The sequence below is a fragment of the Triturus cristatus genome, chromosome 10 (genome assembly GCF_964204655.1).
Source record: "Triturus cristatus chromosome 10, aTriCri1.1, whole genome shotgun sequence".
Classification (NCBI taxonomy): domain Eukaryota; kingdom Metazoa; phylum Chordata; class Amphibia; order Caudata; family Salamandridae; genus Triturus; species Triturus cristatus.
The window spans coordinates 776,261,277-776,281,114 of NC_140593.1; positions in this window are offsets into that span (position 1 = coordinate 776,261,277).

Here is a 19,838-nt window from a genome sequence, read left to right on the forward strand (position 1 = left end):
AACATTGTTTGCATCTAACTTGTAGGAGTACTTGAGTGACAGCCTTTTCGGTATTGCTGAGTTATTGCGGGTGGCAATATTCGCAACCATTATTTCACCGTCTATTCTCATTTTTGAACGAGTGATTGCAGCTACAGAAGCCACGTGTACAGCCCCCTTCGCTGCTTTGTCAGCCAATGAATTCCCTTCAACGTGAACGCCATCACGCTGATGACTCAGTGTGCATATCACGTGAGCCCTTGGTAATTCATTTTTTAACTCCACTACCTGTTCCCAAAGCGTTATGTGCTAAATTGTGCCACATTTTTCATCTTTAAACCCATTCTGTCCCCAGTGATGTAAATATTCATTGTATGACAGTACACAGTAAAAAGAATCGCTCACGATTAGTGTGGGGAATTCTCGATCTACCAGTGCCAGTATTTGGTGCTTTTAGTTCTGCAAGCTGTGCCGTGCAGTCTTCAAGAGACTGTGTTTTTGTGCAATTTGGATGACATTTTCCATCCTGTATCCGTCCTTTAACGATAGCACACGTGGGGCTGTATTGCTGTTTACTCCCTATGGCCGGTTGCACATAACCGTCAGTGTAAATAATATATGCTTACTGATCTAGATGCATTATTTCATTTGGTAGAGGATATCCTTGTTCGTATTGCAGAAATGCTTGTGTTTTTAAATTTGGGTCGTACCTGTATTCTACATTGTATCCATTCTGGATGTAAGGCTTTGGCATTGGGAACAATTGCCTTTGTTGCAGCCTCTAAAGCTGGAACTGGGGTCACGACTATTATACGTTTCCCTTGAGCCAGGGCTCTTTTTTCTGACTACAGCACTCTGTACTGCTGTTAGAATTTGTTCTGTAGATGCAAAACGCATCTCAACATTTGTGTACAAATGTGATTTGTATGCTATAGGTACTGTCTCACCTTCATTATATGTCAGATAGGTGTATCCTGATTGACCCGCAACTATTTGGATCATCAGGTTGCGTACGTTTACGCGTGTCTGTAAGTGTTTTGAAGCTATCATGTCAGCTTGTAAGGAACAAAGTGTATCTGTGTGTTCCTGTGTCCATTGTCTAACTGAAAAATCAGGTTTTATTAAATTGCAGAAAGGTTTAACTTTTTCTGCGTAATCCAAAATGAATGTTCTGCCAAAATTAAGGAATCCTAGTATTGATTGTAAGTTTTTTTAATGATTTTGGAGGTTGGAGCAACTCACACTTTTGTAAAAAGTTAGCCGCTACGCTTTTCCCTTCACTTGAAAGCTCATATCCTAGAAAAAGGATATTAAGGTGGGCTATTGTCGATGTTTTAAAGTTGAATTTGTAACCCTCAGAGGCAAATCCCAAAATTATGGTATTCACTATGTTCAAGTGTTCCTCCAGGTCATCGTCCGCTAGATAAATATCTTCCACATAGGACAATACCTCTTCATCCAGATTTTGAAGTAATTCCGTTACTCTGGCTGTTCCTTTACCCCTGAGGAAGTCAACAAAATTGCAGCTGGGACCCCAGTGCTGAGAATGCTGTCAAATATCTGCTCTCAGGAGCTATTTTTGGGCAAAAGAATCCATTTGAGATATCTATTTTTGTTTTGTATTTTTTCCGCACAATGTTATTCATTAATGAGGCACTGTGTGCATTTTGAACTGCACATGTCTTAGTGCAAGTGTTGAAATGTCTGTAATCTAAAACTAAATGATATGAATTGTCTGGTTTTGATACTGGAAGCAAAGAGTTATTCATTTGAGAGGTGCAAGTTTAAATCACCCCTTGATATTCAAGTTGATCTAAGATCTCCCTGAGTTGTTTTTTTAGCTTCTTGCTTTATAGGATACTGCCTTTGTGCAGTTGGAGCATTTTTTAGTGGAATAATGTGGTGGGTTGAATCTTCATCCTATCTGTGAGAAGTTGGCCTGGCATATGCTGGTCACTAGTTATAGTGGCCACCTTGCACCAGTCCAATTCGACTCTTATTGTAGATAGGTTTAAGACAACCTTTTAAAGAAAGCTATCCTAGTGGTAGCTGTGGAGAGCAGCCTTCAGGCTAAGTCTCAGAGGAATGTAAAGCAGCTTGTTTTACCTTATAATCTCTTGAATTACCAAATGAAAGGACACCATACAGGTATATATATCAAATATATATGTATTTATTTCTAGACACACTCTACTAATCTCTTTATGAGATTAGAAGCCAGGAACACATTCAAATATCAACGTTTCACAATAAGTTAAGCACAAATATGGCTGGGGCCCTAGGGGCGTACCAGACCATATACTAAAAAAATGGGTTAGGAACGTTGACTTGCAAAATGACAAGGCCTAGGGCCTGTAGAATCACTGGGGCTTCACTACTGCAGTGAAAGCAGGTATGTAACTGACCCACGGGAGACGCATGCAGTGTGTGAACACAGCCGCAGGTTCCCTATTGATTACAATGGAGCAAGTCGCGGTTTGATTTTTAAAGTTTTAGGGTACTTCGAGGACGTCTACAAGCAAGCCACTTACAAGGTAAGTAATTCAAGGGCCAACACACACTAGGGCACCAGAGTGCATGAGGTACCTCACCCAGGGAAGCTGGGTGCATAGGTGTCTTTTGGTGTCGGGTCGCGTCGCTGTTTTCTATGGAGACCAAAGAAGACTTGCTGCTTGCGGCGACTGAAGAAGTGTCCGGTGGAATCCAAAGGTGGATTTGAGATGCTGAAGACCTGAAAATTGAAGGGACAGTGTTCACAGTCACTTGCCGGTGCCAGGAAGATGGTTGCCCACGGATGTTGGGTGATTTCAGGTGATCAAAGGTGTTTTGACTCTTCGCTCATGAGGACCAGGAGAGATTGACGATGACCAGCAGCTGGATTCGGAGTTTCCCATGACGCCTGCAGCTGATGGCGGTGTCGGCAACCAGATTGGAGCTAACAAGCCTTGGCAACAGCAAGTCTTGTGTAGAGTGAAGAAAGTCAATGGTGCAGACCAGCATGGTCTGAGGGACTCACCCAGCAAGGGCAAGTGAGGGCAGGCCTGAAGCAACCATGGGAGCCCTTTGAGTTGATAAAAAAATCTTCAGGGGACCCACAAGCCAATGGGCAAGTGATCGCAAAGACACCTCTTGAGGAAATGCTTCACAAGAGCCCACGGTCACTCGGGATGGGGTAGGCCTCTGATTTTCGCTGCAAAACCTGCTGGAGGCTTGGGCCACAAGTGGTCCAAAGTGCAAGTTCATAGATTGTCGTGAAGGGGTTGCAGTCGACAATAGTGCACGGTATCCGGCTATTGCTGTTCCTCGTCACTCATGGGGTCCACTCACCTCAGCTCTGCTGGGGACTCACAATGGCCGTCGAGAAGTCAGGAGATCTACTTGCGGGGCTGCAGGGACTTCGGACTCCGGCGGGAGCAGGAAAGTTTGCGACCGTTGATTCAAGTTTTTGGTGCCTGCCAAGCAGGGGAGTCACATCTTGACTCCAAGGGAGATTCTTCTGTCTTCCAAAGGTAGTGGAACGTCAAAGGGCCAGGATTCTTCTTTGTAGAGCGTCGTCCAGGGTTATCTACTTTGCAATGGCAAGGTTGGCTATCTTATACTGAAGATAGGGGAGGGACTAGCTCTATGACCACTCCTCTGGGAGGGTCAGGGTAGGCGGTGGTTACACCCACTTCCCTTTGTCCAGTTTCGTGCCATAGCAGGGACAGGTAGCCCCTGAACCGGTTTGAGCTGGCATATGCACAGAGGAGCCTACTGATCCCCCAGTGCAGGACTTCAAAGCACTCTAAGAGTGCACCCACCCAGCCCCAATACACTAAATCCTGTCTGGAAGGTAGTGACACCTCCCTGTGACAGGATGCCTATTGTTGGGCCTCCTCCACTGCGAGTTTCAGTCAGCAGCAGGAGGGCATCCCAGTGTCTGTGCTGGTGGCATCCATTTTGTGATGCCAGGGCTCTTTCAGATTTCTACCGTGTTACCACAGTAGGTACATGTTGTCTCCTCTAGAAGGGTGGGATCATACTCCCACACCAGTTACTGTTACTGGTGTGGGGGTATGATTCCAAGTTGTTTGACACCAAACACGACATGTTTTAATGCAGTCATTCCAAAGTTAGCATTAACTGGGAGGTTATAATGCACTTAAGAGTATATGGTTTAACCGCATCCACAATAAGCCACAGGGAATAGACCCTGCCAGCTGCAGAGGGGCCCTGCTCAGGCAGAGGCACCCCCTCACATTGTAAACCCAGCACCCTGCCCTCAGGATTGATAGGGCCTGCCTTAGGGGTGACTGATAGGTTTATATGTGTGTGTATGGTGAGATATAGGAACCTATACCTCGGTGAGGAGTGCTAACACTACCTCACCCAGGCTGCAGTAGCAGGCCTGTGGTGTCAGATTCAGTCTGCTTCCCAGGGGTGGCATAACACATGCTTCAGTCCCAGGTAGGCCTGTGAAGTACCTATGCCCTTTGTACCTATGGTGCCATATACTAGGGACTCATAAGGTACCACAGTATCCAATCACTAGTGCATCTAGTATGCACTCCAAGTCATTTAAGGGAGTAAGCAGATAGGCTGGGGTCCTGGATAGCAGGATCCCAGCCAGACTAGTCAAAACCATCCAAACACCAGGATAAAGTGGGGGCAACCATGCAGTCAGATTCCACCTTCCTACACTATCCAACATGGTTTTGTATAATGCTGGAGCCTGAGCTACCGCCCACTCCCGCGCATATGTATGTTTTAAATGTTTTGGAACATGGTTGGAAAATGCTGGTAAAATTACTGTTTCTCCCCTAGGACAATCCATGACGAATGCTGGCGGCAAAACTTCTTCAGCTAACAAAATGTCATAGCCAAACGTCAGGTTCTCCCAAAAGAGACCTCTAACTGTCCTACATTTGTCCCCCTCCATTTGCAGTGTTATTTCATACAATTTATGTGTGACACTTACCCTAGTATCAGGTGTTTCCACCGTGATATAATCATTCAAGTCAGCTGTCACCAGAAATTCCATCAGGTCTGGTGAGCTATTGTTACTTCTGCCGCACTGTTCGAGCCCATTCCCCATTCAGAAGTCGACTCCTCAGAATTCTGGGCATGTCTGATCTTTAGACCTGCAATCTTCTTCTTTTTGAACTGTGGTTTTGGTTTGGTTTTATCTTCTTTTTTGGAAGTATAGTCTTGAGCGTGCTGCTTGTTTCTGGTCTTTGTACCCTCTACTTGTCTGTCTGACCGTCCTTCCCTCTTGGAGTTTTTCGATGAACCCTGAAAGGAAGGAGAGGAACATGTATCAGTATCCTGATACATATCAGGTTTCCTAATGTTATACCTATTCCTAAGGTTATACCTCCTTTCAGAGGGCTCCCGTGAAAGAGATCTACCTCTGGACTGAGACCTGTTCTCTTTAATATTTTGTTTTTTGTTATTGTCCCACTTCTTTTTAGAAGTAGGTATCTGCTTGAAAGTCTCCTTCTCTGAACTACCCATGAGTTGTGGTTTTAATGCTTTCCTATCCAAACTGCCCCTGCCTAATTCTGCATACGCAGTTTCAATTATTTTTGGCAGTTCCTGCTCCTGTTGTAAAGGACTGAACTCCCTTAGGCGTTGGCGGATGGCCACTGATGCTGCTTCCCCTTTAATATTTGCTAATATTATGGCTGATACCTGGGCATAATTACCTAGTAACTTCATCCCTAAGTTCAGAGCAGGCTCTGCTCCGTACTCATTTTGTATTTGTCTTAATACGTCTGGTACTACTGCTAACGACAGTATACCATGAGTTCTGGTATATATGACAGCGAAACCTGTACCCCACAAGGTACAGTCCTCTAGTTGTGGTGTGATCCCCATGTGCAAGCAGATTGTTAGCATTCTGTGTTTTTCATAAGGGCTAGTATTGGGGAATACTGCTTCTAGCTGTGTTATTTTCTGAGCTATACAGAACAGCATTTGTTCACGTTTTGCGGGAATTTTACCCATTACTGCGTGTAACGTTTGTGGTGTAATTTTAGTCGCTGTATTTTGAACTTGAGCTGTACTTGTTGTTGCCATTGCTGGCTGGATTGTATATGTCCTCCCGACGTATTGTGTCATGTTTCTGTAAAGTTGTATTAATTATTAATTCTTTGTGAAATATGAGTAAGTCTGGTCCTGGCATAGTTTCAATGTCAGGGTGTGGTGTATAAGTTGCCAATATTGGCCATGTCGCTTCCTCTCTTCTGAGCGGACCGAGTCTTACTCTTCTTCTTGTATGCGGTAGGGCACCTTTAAACCAGTATAAGTGTTCCTGGTACGTAAGCGAAACCTCAATGTCCTCAAACGGACAATATTCCGCTTGTGCACCACCTTCTGTGTAGAAGTGAAATGTTTTTGTCTTGTATTTGCTGTTGGGAATTTAACCCATGAATAAAATACCTCAGTTCTGTATGATTCGTTTGCCGCAATCTTGAAAGCTACTATGCCACCCCTAGGTGTTAGACCATGCGCAAGCAGTTTCAGAGTGACTGTATTACTAAAATTTGCCACAATCGGTATTGCGTTTGCATCTTCTGAGAGGGACAGTGCTTGCTGTAGTGGATCTATTTCCTCATTAGTCATTGTGTATAGAACGCGAAATAACTTCAAGGAAAATAAGATAAGGTGTTTTGCACAATTTTAGCAACTTTTTGTCCTTCAAGCTTGATTAACCAACAGCCAATAAATAGGACGTTTGCCTACTCAGCTGTTGCGGAATTTAGCCTACCCACTCCAGATGTCTCTGGTGTTTCGTGAATAGGGATTTCTGAGAATAGCACGGCTGAACTACTCAGATTCTACTGTTAAATAAGTACCTAACCAATGTTGGTGGTGCCATGTTTTGTAGTTCCTATAGAAAATATACAGGATCTGTGTGTTTAGACAACATACACTGTAGGATTAGTTTCAGACGAACTCTGATCACCCCCACCTGGGTATGTTGATCCTTTTGTACCAACTAGCTCACAGTGCCACTAGAATCTCCTCATACCAAGGAGAGAATAGTTCTTTAACAACCATCAAACATGACAACCCTGATCCCTCAGGACTGTGGAAACAATGTACTACCATTCGCTCAGTCAATCATGCTTACTTAATCTGTCTCAGAGCGATACACTGAATAGAACAAGCTGAGTGTCTTTCAAAAATCATTTCATTGAACAGTTGTTATTCTGGTGTAGAATAGATGTGCTGCAACAAGTGTTAGACAGTATAGGATATAAATTATTAACAGTACTATAAAGGTAAAAGGATGGTATAGTTCTACCATCTTACTAAAATCATGAATACACTTAAGTATATAAAACACATGATAAAAGATGCTTCTCCTACGATGCCTTCCTATCTAGCAGTAGCGGCTCCTGGAGGGAGTGCTGCGGGGCGGTGGGGAGGGTGGGGAGGGGAGAGGCAGGGGCAGGGTGGGGTGTAGTAAACTATGGATTAAGGCCGAACAGAGTTCAGTAACTAAATTAATAAATTAAATGAATTACATTGCACGCTGCATCGCCGGTTTGCCGTCGCAGCGAGCACAATATAATGAGAGGACTGCCAACACAGATGCTCTTGCCAACCCTGCCATCATCAGTAGTACCATCATCAGTGCCTGTACAATAGTTACTTTTGCCACAAGAACCAGTGGGCATGCACATATCAACTCACTCATGCAGAGTCCCTCCATCTTCACAACAGCTCCCTGGATGATGGTAAGCATTCATCTGGCTAATTCCAGTAGAGAGAGAACCACAGCAGGAAGGAAGTCACTTTTGATGTCCATCCCTTTGATGTCACTGTTCAAAGACCTTTGTCTGAGAGTGGCACCAAAAACAGCTCCACCTACAACAATGCTGAAGAAGACAACTCTCTCAGCAGTCAGCATCACCTCAGCTGGTGATATGGTATCATGTTTGGAGGAAGGAAGAGATGTTCCAGCAGCACTCCGCAACCAAAAGCAACCATCTAGAATGTTACCAGTGAAAGAGCACCAGAAACAATGGTACTGGTGACAGTTTAATTAAACAAAATTCCAGCAGCAGCCCCCAGCAACAGTATCACCAGTGACAAAGCCATCAACTTCAGCACTGACAGCAGCATCACCCACCTACAGTGTTGACTGTGACATTGGCAGCTGCACTATCCGTAGCATGATTCGCCATTGTGCCAACAGCACCATCCACCCTGATACCACCACTAGAGACTGATCAATCAGGAGAGTTCCAACACCAGTACCAGCTTCACTTGCAACAGTACCAACATTTACAATACATCCAACAAAACCACCAGAGATAGTGCCACCAGAGACAGTGCAAGCATCTCTATCCACAGCAAAAACAACATAAACATCATGCACCTGCAATACTTCCAATTTTCACTGGAAGGGTTGCTGAGATTTGTTCCAGTAGTGACCTTTCAGCTCTTTAGAAGTGTGAGGCTGGTGAAAAGACAGAGCCAGGTGGAGATGATGAACTGAGTGTGCTTTGAATGATACAGCGTTCTAATATCTAGTTGTGATCCTGGTACATCCACATTCTTAAACCCAATGTGATGCTCAGCTTCTCCTGCACTGGTACACTATTGTTGTTTCCTTTTTGTTGTTTTCCCATACTATCATCCTTGTTGTGGAATACAGTATGCTGTGGTGCTGCTGTTTCTCCTCTGTCTTGTTCATGTCTTCCTTTTCTGCCAGCCCTCATTTATGCTCTTTTTTCTCTTGTTTCCTAGTCCCACTGTTTTTGCACCTTCTCTATTTTCCATGTCTCTACTTCTGGTCTTTCCTTGTTTGTGCTCTACCAGTTTTCCTCTCTTCTGTCACTTTCCATCTCTATGTTTTCACTTATCTCTCTCTTTTTCTCTGTCACTCTTCTCTCTATATTTCTTTTTACTCCTACCGATCTGGTCTCCTTGCCCCTCCTCTCTCTTTTGAACTGTTACTCCTATTTACTTAATTTTTCACTTTGTCCCCAGTTGTTCTATTTGTCACTCTGCATTTTTGTGTTCTTTTTGTCACCCTGGTCGCAAAGAAAACCAGCCATCACAGAGACTTTGAGGTTAGTAAAGGAGAAGAACTGAGAGCCACCTCACTTGTGTTGTGTTTAGGGTAAAGGCCAGGGGATAGTTTTGATGGCGGCATACAGAGTGAAATTACAGGAGGGGTTGCATGTGCAACCAATGAGGAAGATGAGTTTTTGCGTTTGTGTCTCGCTCTCTCACTTGCTGTATCCTGCTGCAGAGACAGACTATCGAATAAAAAATATTGAGTTGCACAACTATCGAGTCATTAATATCTTGGTTCAGAAATTTCGACAGCAAGAATGTCGTGGTCAAGAATATCGACCTAAGTTAAGTAATATCGATTTTAAAAATATCAAAGTGTTCAATATTGTTTGCAAAAATAAAGATGTTAAAAATATTGTTTTTTTATTAATGGTATGTGTTGTAGTATATATTTTATATGTATGTGATGTATGTTTTTTGAATAAGAAATGTTTTTATTTTTAATATATGTGTTAACTTTTTAGTTATTATTACTTTTTTTATTTTTGCATTTTTAGTTCCATAGTGGGTTGTGGGTTTATAGGGGAATAGGGTGGGAAGTAATTTCATTCTATTAAATGTATTGATTATTTTTTTATTACTATTTGTTTAATTGAGATGTTATAGTGTTAAAGGTGTATAGTAATTTATTATTAGTTAATTAATAAGTGGTTGTTAATCAATTATGATAATTGTGTAATCAATTTTAGGTGTGTTCTGGTGCTTATAGGTGTAAAGGGTGGGAATTAATTTATTTTTAATTTATGAATTAATAATTGGTTGTTAATTAATTTTCATTAATTAATTGGTATTTAATTATGGTAATTATGTAGTTAATTTTAGGTGTGTGTTGTGGTGTGTATAGGTGTAAAGGCTGGTAAGTAATTTGTTTTTAAATAATGAATTAAGAATTGGTTTTTAATTAATTGGTAGCTAATTATGGTAATTGTGTTATTAATTTTAGGTTTGTGCTGTGGTTTTTATAGGAGTAAACAGCCGCGGTCGGTAGTAGGAGTAACTGCAGGGCGGTGACGTGGGGAGGGGGAGGGGCAGGGTGGGGGGTAGTAAACTATGGATTACGGATGTTTACAGGTAAGTTAACATATAAATTAATAAAACGAATTTCGTTGCGTGCACTGCATGCGATGCAGTGCACACAACAAAATTTGTTTTATTAATTTATATGTTAACTTACCTGTAAACCTCCCTATTCCATAGTTTACTACCCCCCACCCTGCCCCTCCCCCTCCCCACGTCACCGCCCTGCAGTTACTCCTACTACCGACCGCGGCTGGGAGTAAAGGGTGGGAAGTAATTGTATTTAATTAATTATATATAGTTGTTAATTAATGTTAATTATTTGATATTTATTTTGGGTGATTGTTTATTTTTGTGTGTGTTGTTTTTACTTTTAAAGGGGTAAATGGTGGGTATTAAATACATTTAGGAACAGTTTTTAATTTAAAAACAAGTTTTAATTGTGTTTTGTTAATTTATAGTTTAATTTAGATGTGTGTTGTGGATATTATAGTGTTAAAGTGTGTGTAGTCAATTAATGTGTATTAGTTTTATTAATAATTTATTTTTAACTGATTATTAATTATGTTAGATATGGAAGGAAATGTAATTAAAATATTTATGTGTTTTGTTATTGGTGTGGTGTTATAGGGTAGGAAATGAAATAAATACATTTATGTATGAATACCATTTTTTGTTTGTAAAAATGTTCTAGTTTAAAATAATTATTTTTTATAAATGTATTTATTTTATATATTATTTGTAGGTTTTTGTTAGCTGTAATGAATATTATAATGTTTTGTTTTTATGAATAATATATTTGATTTTTCATTATTTAAATATTGTTTATTTATTTGTATGATTTTGCTTACATTTTAATATTTGTAATTTTTGTTTTAACTGTTTGAGTGTGACTAGTCATTTTTGTCTCTCTGCTATCCAACATTTTCTCAAATGTTGCACTCACTGGAGTTAGAATATTCATTTTTACCCATCTGCCACCTAACACTTTTCCTACTGTTGCACTCACTGGAGTTGGAATAGTAATTTGTACCTCTCCGCTATCCAGCACTTTCCCTACTGTTGCACTCACCAGTGTGGAAATAGTAATTTTTACCCATCCCCTATCCAACACTTTCCCTACTGTTGTACTCACTGGAGTGGGAATAGTAATTTTTACGCCTCCGCTATCCAACACTTATCCTACTGTTGCACTCACTGGAGTGGGTATAGTAATTTTTACCCCTCAGCTATCCAACACTTTCCCTACTGTTGCACTCTTTGGAATGGGAATAGTAATTGTTACCCCTTCGCTATCCGAAACTTTCCCTACTGTTGCACTCACTGGAGTGGGAATAGTAATTTTTACCCCTCCGCTTTCCAACACTTTCCCTACGGTTGCATTCACTGGAGTTGGAATAGTAAATGTAATTCCTCTGCTATCCAACACTTACCCTACTTTTGCGCTCAGTAGAGTGGGAATAATTATTTTTACCCCTTTGATAACCAACACTTTCCCTGCTGTTGCATTGATTGCATTGTGAAATTTAGGTTTAAATTTTTTTTTAAGTTTAATTTTTTAATTTATTATAGATTTAAGTTTTTTATATTTTAAATCATTTATATATATATATATTGGTATTTTTTATATTATTTTAAACGTTTAACATAAATCAAAAATAATATTTTATTAATAGTTTTAAAGCAAATATATATGTATAAATTATTGTGTGTGTTTATTTTTTTATTAAGTATATTTGCTGTTTGGTTAAAATGTCTATTACATTTCTTTCATTTAGTTAAAATTATATTTAATATATTCAATATATAATATTTTATATTTATATAAAAGTCAATATTTTATACATCTATATTTTTTAGTCGGTATTTGTGTTGTCTATATTTTCTACTCGCTAATTTTTACTGCAATAGTTTTTACATCGATGTTGTGTTGGTGAACCCTGTATCCTACATTTCTCTTTTACTCTGTCTCACTTGTCCCTCCCTCTACTACTCACTCTTTCACCCTCTTCCTGATTTTGCATCCTCTCTTTTTATCTCTCCCTTGATACTTCCCTTTCAATTTTTCCCCACTTTCTCCTCATTCTTTTTCTCTCTCCATCTCTCTTCACTATCTAGTATCTTGTCCTCTTTTATATTCCGTTCAGTCCTTTCCACTCGGTTTGCCATCTCTGTACCTTCCTGTTACTAATTATTTTACTTTTCTCACCTGGGTTAACGGCCTGACCATGACTCTTTGTCATGAAGTGAATTGCCAGTGGAGTTGGCAATGAGCATGTCGGGTCCTTGCTTCCTCACCTCTCTCCACCCCTGCCTCACTCTCTTCCTGTTTTTATCTGTTATTCCCTTCTTTACCACTTTCTCAAGCTCTCTCTCTACCTTGCTATTTCTCTATCTACACCTCTCTTGTTTCTCTAGATCTCACCTTCTCTTCTACCTTGTTCTCTCCTTTGCACCCCTTGTAATTTGTCTGTGGTCTCCTGCCACTAATTCTTTCCTATTTTCTGGTAGAAAAAAACTGTGATCACAACTGTCTGGTTGCCTGACACAGTAAAATAAAATGGCAAAGGAATCAAAAGACCAAGAAACAGATTTGACGTTCTGCACACCATCTTGACAATACAGGGGTAGGGACAATATTATTTCACGCAAAGCGGCACAGCAAGGGAACTTGTTGTGCTGCCTGAAAAGGAGAGAGTAGAAATGCTCCAAATTTACAAAGATATGGAGCATTTCTTCTTTTTCCTTGCACTGGCGCACCTTTTGCTCCCTAGCTACAATGCAAGAGTGCCTGTATTACTGACAGGATAGTTTCTGTGCAGGAAGGGATACTTTCCTGCACAAAAACAAGACATAGAGGCATTTTACTCTTTCTGTGTGTGATGTGGAGTGGATCATGTAGAGAAAGAGGACATCGTAAGGAGAACAAAATATTTTTCTCCTCATTACTTCATTCTCTGGGAGGTGTACCAATTTTAATTGAAATTTTTGTAAATCTGGAATTGCTTCAAATGTATGGGTGAATGTATGGGAATGCCTTTGCTCTACCAATGGAATGCATTCCAGCTAGAAATGTAATTTAATGCAGTGCAAGCAGCTGGGTCATGTTAGATTTCTTTACAAAGCCTTCCAATAAGGTGCACATTTCCCCCTCTTGAGGTTTTTAGGAATGGTGTTATAGGGTGTTCTAGAGTGTCCCACCCCAGGGGTCTCCAGGTACAGGGTGGAGGCGCAAGACTCTTTCGGAGAGGTGGTGGTTGAAGAGCCAAGTCTTGAGCTGCTTTCCAAAGTTCTTTAGGGATGGGGCGGTGCATAGGTGGAGGAGGAGGTTGTTCCAGGATTGTGTGGAGAAGTAGGAAAAGGAGTGACTTCTGCAGCAGTTTTAATGGATATGGGGGATGTAGGCCAAGGTGAGGGTGAAGGAGCAGAGCTCTCTGGTTTGTTGGTGGAAAGTCAGGCGGCAGTTGATATAAGCAGGTCCGGTTCTGTAGAGGGCTTTGTAGGCATGCTTGAGAAGCTTGAATAGACATCTCTTCTGGACTGGGAGCCAGGGAAGGGCTCTGAGGTGCAGGGTGGTGCTTGATTTTCTGGGGAGGTCAAGGATGAGTCTAGCTGCAGAGTTCAGGATGGACTGGAGGCAGTTCAGGAGCTGCTTGGTGGTTCCCGTGTAGAGTCCATTGCCGTAGTCATGTCGGCTGGAGATGAGGACTTGAGTGGCTATTTTCCTGGTTGAGACTGGGATCCATCTGAATATTTTGCAGAGCATTTGGAGGGTGTGCAAGCAGGCAGAGGTGACGCATTGATCTGTTGCTTCATGGTGAGATGGGATTCTAGGATGATTCAGAGTTTGCGTGTATGGTCAGTAGGGGTGGGTGCAGGAGGAGTATGGAGGGCCACAAGGTGTCGTCCCAGGGGGGGGGCTTGTTTCTGAAGATGATGAGCTCTGTTTTGTCCGAGTTAGGTTTCAGGTAGTTGGTCCTCATCCATTTGGCGACATTGGTCATGGTGGTTTGGAAGTTGCGTCTTGCAGTGTTTGCGTATTCTGTGACGGATAGGATGAGCAGGGTGTTGTCGGCATAGGAGATGATGTTGAGTCTGTGGGTATGGGTGATTGTCTGCTAGAGTTGTCATGTAGGTGTTGAAGAGTGTGGGGTTGAGGGAGGAGCCCTGGGGGACACCACATATGATGTCCTTGGGCACGGAGGAGAAGAATGGAAGGTGGAACCTCTGAGTTCGGCCAGAGAGGAAGGAGGAAATCCAGTTGAGAGCCTTAGCCTAGATGCCTACGTGGTGGAATCTGGTGACGAGGGTGTGGTGGGATACAGTGTCAAAGGTTGCCGAGAGGTCAAGGAGGATAAAGGCGGCCTCTCCACCTTGGTCGAGGAGATGTCGGTTGTGATCCGTTGCTGCGATTAGGACAGTCTCAGTGCTGTGGTTTGGCCCAAAACCTGATTTAGAAGGATCGCGGAGGTTGTTTTCTTCAAAGTAGTCTGTGAGCTGGTGGTTTATGGCTTTCTCCAGGACTTTGGCGAAGAAGGTGAGAAGAGAGATGGGTCAGTAGTTTTTGAGGGTTTCTTCAGTAGAGGTTTGACCTCTGCATGCTTCCAGGCATCTGGGACAGTGGCTGTGGTGATGGAGGTGCTGTGGAGTACTGTGAAGGGCCCTATGATCGTTTCTCTTCCTAGGTTGTGGGTTGGGGTGGGAGCAACGGTCTGAGGGAATGGATTTCATGATGGAGGCGGTGTCTTTGGCTGAGAGCTGTTTCCAGTCGGTGATCAATGGAGGTGGGAGGTGTTGGTTAGAGGGGAAAGTGGTTTAGGGTAGTGGGTTGGGGGCCAAAGCTGCTGTGGATGTCAGAGATCTTGTGGTGATAGTAGTGTGCTAGAGTGACGCAGAGGGCTTTGGAGGGACGGATTAAGTTCTCAGTGGCGGAAGGGCAGGAGAATTCTCGGACAATGCTGAAAAGTTTGTTGGTGTCGTTGGCGCTCGCTTCAAAGCAAATACTGAGGGCTTCTTTCTTGGTTTTTCTTAGCCGGTAGTGGTAGCAATTGAGGGTGAATCTGAAAGAGTCAAGGTTGGCAGGGGCACATTGGAGCACCAGTGTGTCTCCAGGTCCCTAAAGTGGCGTTTGAGGGTCAGAAGTTCTGGGATGTACCAGCTTGCTTGATTAGTGGGTCTTCTACTGGTGGTGGTTTTCCAGTGGCGATGGTGTCGGCGGCAGAGGAGATCCAGTTGGAGAAGTTTTGTAAGTCGAGAACGAGGGAATCCACAGGGCTAGTCTCGCTTCCTTTAGGGCAGCTATCCAGAGAGGTTCGGTGACTTTGCTCCAGTGCTGTCGAGGGAAGGAGGGGAGTCTCATCTGGGGTTCCAGTGGGCTGTCAATGGAGAAGTGAACAATACTGTGGTCTGTCCCGGTCAGTTTGGCGGTGTGGGAAAAGTTGGCGTGGTCGCTGGTGGAAAATATGAGATCCAAGGTGTGTGCTGCTCTGTGCGCAGGGGTGGTGACCAGTTGAGAGAAGCTGATGATGGTTATGTTTTTGAGAAGCATGGTGGTGTCGGTGTCATTAGGGTCCTCAAAGTGGAAGCTAAGGTCTCCCATGAAGGTGTAGTGGGTGGAGTCTATAGACAGGGAGACGATGAAGTCTGGTATGGTGCTGCAGCAGCAGGAGCGGGGGCTTGGCGGTCTGTGAGCGAGGGTACCTCTGATGGTTGTTTTGGTGCTGGGTTTGATCTGGAAGTCGAGATGCTCCATAACCAGGGTAATGTCATCATCCAGAGTGCTGCAGTCATGGGAGTCCTTGCGGATAATGGAAATTCCTTTGTTGGGTCTGGTGGGGCAGTCGAGGTGAATGATATTGTATCCAGGGGGTGTTGAGATGGCTATATCGGGTGCGGACGCCGGGGGGAGCCAGGTTTCGGTGATGAACATCACATCGAGGGGGAGGGTGGTTATGGTGTTCCAGATTTCCCGAGCGTGTTTGCTGAGGGATCTGACATTGAGTAGTGTGCAGTGGAGCTGTGATATCTGGGAGGATGCATGTTGCTGGTTGGAGGGTCTGAGTGTTTTTACGTTGCAGGGGAAGCAGCATTGGTGGCAGGTGTTTGGTCCTTTCGTGGAGCACAGAGAGGCACTGCTGCAGTTGTTATCTCATGTCTTGGTCTTGAGAAGTATCGGTGGTGAGCTGAAGGACCAGGGGTTCCGGCGAGGGCGTGGTCCAGGCACAGACGGGTTTGCCTTTTGTTTACCGGAGGTGCAGCTATGCAGCAGCCTCCATTAAGTAGCCCTGGGAGATGGAAGGGGCAGGCTGGGAGGCAGGAGGGCAGGGGGCTGGGCAGGAGGTCGGCACGGGGAAAAACCAAAGTGAGCTGGTAAGTAACACAAGAAACAAAACAACACGGGCCAGAACAACGAGCAACACTGACAGATGAACAGTGAAGGACTCGCTAAGGGTAAAACTTAAATACAGGCGTAATTTTCAAATTAAGGCTAAGCAAAATGAAACACAGGCAAAATTACAAATTAAGGCAGCACAAAATTAAGCACAGGCAATAATTACAATTAAATGGTGGAAGAAACTCTCCACCTGCAAAGGCGGGAGAGCAGTTCCGGGACTGAGACTTGAACTGGTGACAATGCAGAGCAGAAGGACCTGGCGGAGCCTCTTTGCTGGGAGGCTCCACGGGGGGTGGTGACTAGACCAGAAGATCATGGGTGTTTGGAGGCAATTTGTTTTCTCTTAAATCCCTTCAAAAGGAAATTCTTTCTCATATCCAAAACATTGACATTTTCCAACCCCCAAATCTGGAAAAAAACTTCACATATGGGAGTCAGGTGAAATTTATGGACATATTTTTATTTAATTATTATTCAATCAGCCAAACGTGATATCCTCTTGCACAGTAAAGCATGTGTCACTCATCATCCTCTGAAAGAGGTGCATATCTAATGTTGTTTGGTAGGTATGTCACTCTGCACTATTGGTCCTTAAGAAGGTCTTTTTATCAGTCACTATATGGCCAGCAGCACTAAACACTTTCTCTGTCTAATGCTGGCAGGTGGGTAACTGAGTGATTCCATCACTACCCTTCCGACTAGGTTCCACATCTGCCTTATATTCTTCCTGTACAGCAGTGACTCCCCCGAAGCAACCATTTTACTCCAGTAATTGAGATATGCATGGACCATGACCGAAGCATTTGGTCTTTCTTGAGTCTTGGAAGCGATTAACCTTTGCTGAGAAAGAAGACCAGCACGGGACAGATTGAAAACAGACTAGCAATGGCACACACACACCCTACCGCAGACATTAGTAGCTCTTTGGGATTCTTTTTGGCCATCAGTACTCGCTACTGCCACATCAGATTCCCACTGAAGGCAAGGCTCACTTTAAAAAGAGGACCTTAATATCTGCTTGCAGTTTGCTAGACTGTCAACACTGTTTTGCTCTGCAGTGAACAAGGCACAGACACTGTCCCTGAAGCATCAGTCTAGAAAAATGGCCAGCAGGTAGCAGTCACTGCCCTTGTTTTCTGCATATCCCATGATCTTGCAAGCAAACAATCATTTTCTCTGCAATGCCATTGATCTCAGTCAGGGTGTGTCCAGTTTTGCAAAGGGGAATGTTTGCCAAGTCTATCTCCATCAAGCAATTTATGTCAGACTTTTTCTGAGATCGCTATCAAGGCTGCTTACCCTAATGGTGGCTTATTCAAAAGAGCACAGCACCATACACACAAGAAGAATGAGCTCCCACTGGACTGATTGTTAAGGCTGTACCATCCAGATTTCTTGAGGGTTGTGCTGCCATTGAATAATCTGTTCCAAGAGTTGCTATAGCATAGAGAGCATTGATCTCCAGAGGGTGGGCACTTCAGAAAGCATTTGGTAGTCTAAGAGAATGCCATTGCTAGAATAATATGAGAACTTTGTGCACCCTGGTCAAATGATTAGAGTGTTAGCCTATCTTTTGAGCACAAACAAGCATCTTTGTGAGTGTGGCATATTTCAGAAAGAGGCTGTGAACAAGATTCAACACATCAGTGAAGCTATCGACATCGCCTTCCTTACTGAAACCTGGCTTAATGACCACTCTATGGCCATCCTTGACTTACTCACCCCCTGGTTACTCTATCATTAGAAAAGACAGACCTGAGAGAAAAGGGGGTGGATTAGCTATAATCCATAAACACGAACTTCAAATCTCTCTTGTAAAGAACACAGACCACTTAACCTTTGAATACCTGGGTGCTGATCTCTCCGTGCAGGGTTCTTCCCCACTTCTTCTACATAACATCTACCACCCTCTTGGTGATCCTCTTCTCTTCACGGAAGAGCTATCTGACCTTCTCACACAATCCTCACTTTCTAACTCCAAAATCCTCTTCTTAGGAGATTTTAACATCCTCTGGAACAATGTTGTTGATCCCACAGGCAACCACCTCACGAATCTTCTAGAGATAAACAACCTTACTCAACTAGTTCACTCTCCTGCTCACACCAAAGGGGCTACTCTCGACGCCATCATTTCCAACAATTACTTGGTCTCCCTCTCCAACATTATCCCCATCAACTGGTCTAATCATCACCTCATTTTGTTTAAGATTGCCACCACTCCCCTACTCCCCCCTACAAAACATTTCAAACCCATGAAATGGTCCAGAAATCTTAACCTATCCCTTACAGTGAACTTGAATCTAAACTCCAAGCACAACTTCTTCTTACCCCTACCTCCCAAAATGCCAATGAACTCACTGAGCTTTTCAATAAGACCACCTCTGATGTCTTGGACCAACCAGCCCTTCCTAAATTAAAAAAACAAAGAAATATTCCCTCCAAATCTTGGTCCAACACTGAGCTCAACAACTAAAGACGCTCTCTTAGACTGACGGAAAGAACATGGAGACAACACCCCTCTCCCTCCCATCTCGCCCTCCTCCAAGCCCGGAGATCTACTTACAAGAAACACATTTTCAATGAAAAGGCCACCTTCTTCCAAGGAAAACTTGATCGTGCCAAAAATAGACCCATAGAACTGTTAACATTGTTTGTAAACAAACTTCTTCTTCCCCCCTAAAACGGACGGCCTCAACAGACAGATGTGAGGAAATTGCTAACTTCTTCTCTGATAAAATCGCCAAAATAGATCATTCCTTCCATCCAACTCAGATCCCACCCGGTCCCTTATTTGCCGTTGATGCTACCTTAGACTCTCCTCCCTTGTTGACTCTTCCCCCCAATTCTTCCCCTCACCGGCACGTTAAAACCCCTTCCAACTCCAGCCTTCCCAACTTACAGCTGAAAAACAATGCATCCTGGCAAAATTTCCACCCCATGACTGAGCTTATAGTCTATAACATCATTGCCAAACTAAAGCCGAGCTCACACACCAAAGACCCTCTCCCCTTGAACCTTGTCCAAGATTTAAACCACATCATTGCCCCTTACTGGACTACTATCATAAACACCTCCTTTGCCACAGGATGTGTCCCCGTTTCCCTCCAACTTGGACAAATCACCCCCATTCTTAAAAACATCTCTGCTGACCCTAATGACCCAAACAATCTCCACCCTATCTCTACCCCCCCCCCCCTTCTTTCAAAAACCCTTGAAAAATGTGCTCTGCTCCAACTGGATATACAAATTAGCAACTTTGATTTACTTGACTCCCTGCGACCCGGCTTCAGAAAAGGCTGCAGCACCGAAACCGCTATGCTTAATATAGTGGATGACATCCAGTGTTCCCTTGAAAACCGTGAATCCTGCCTACTTA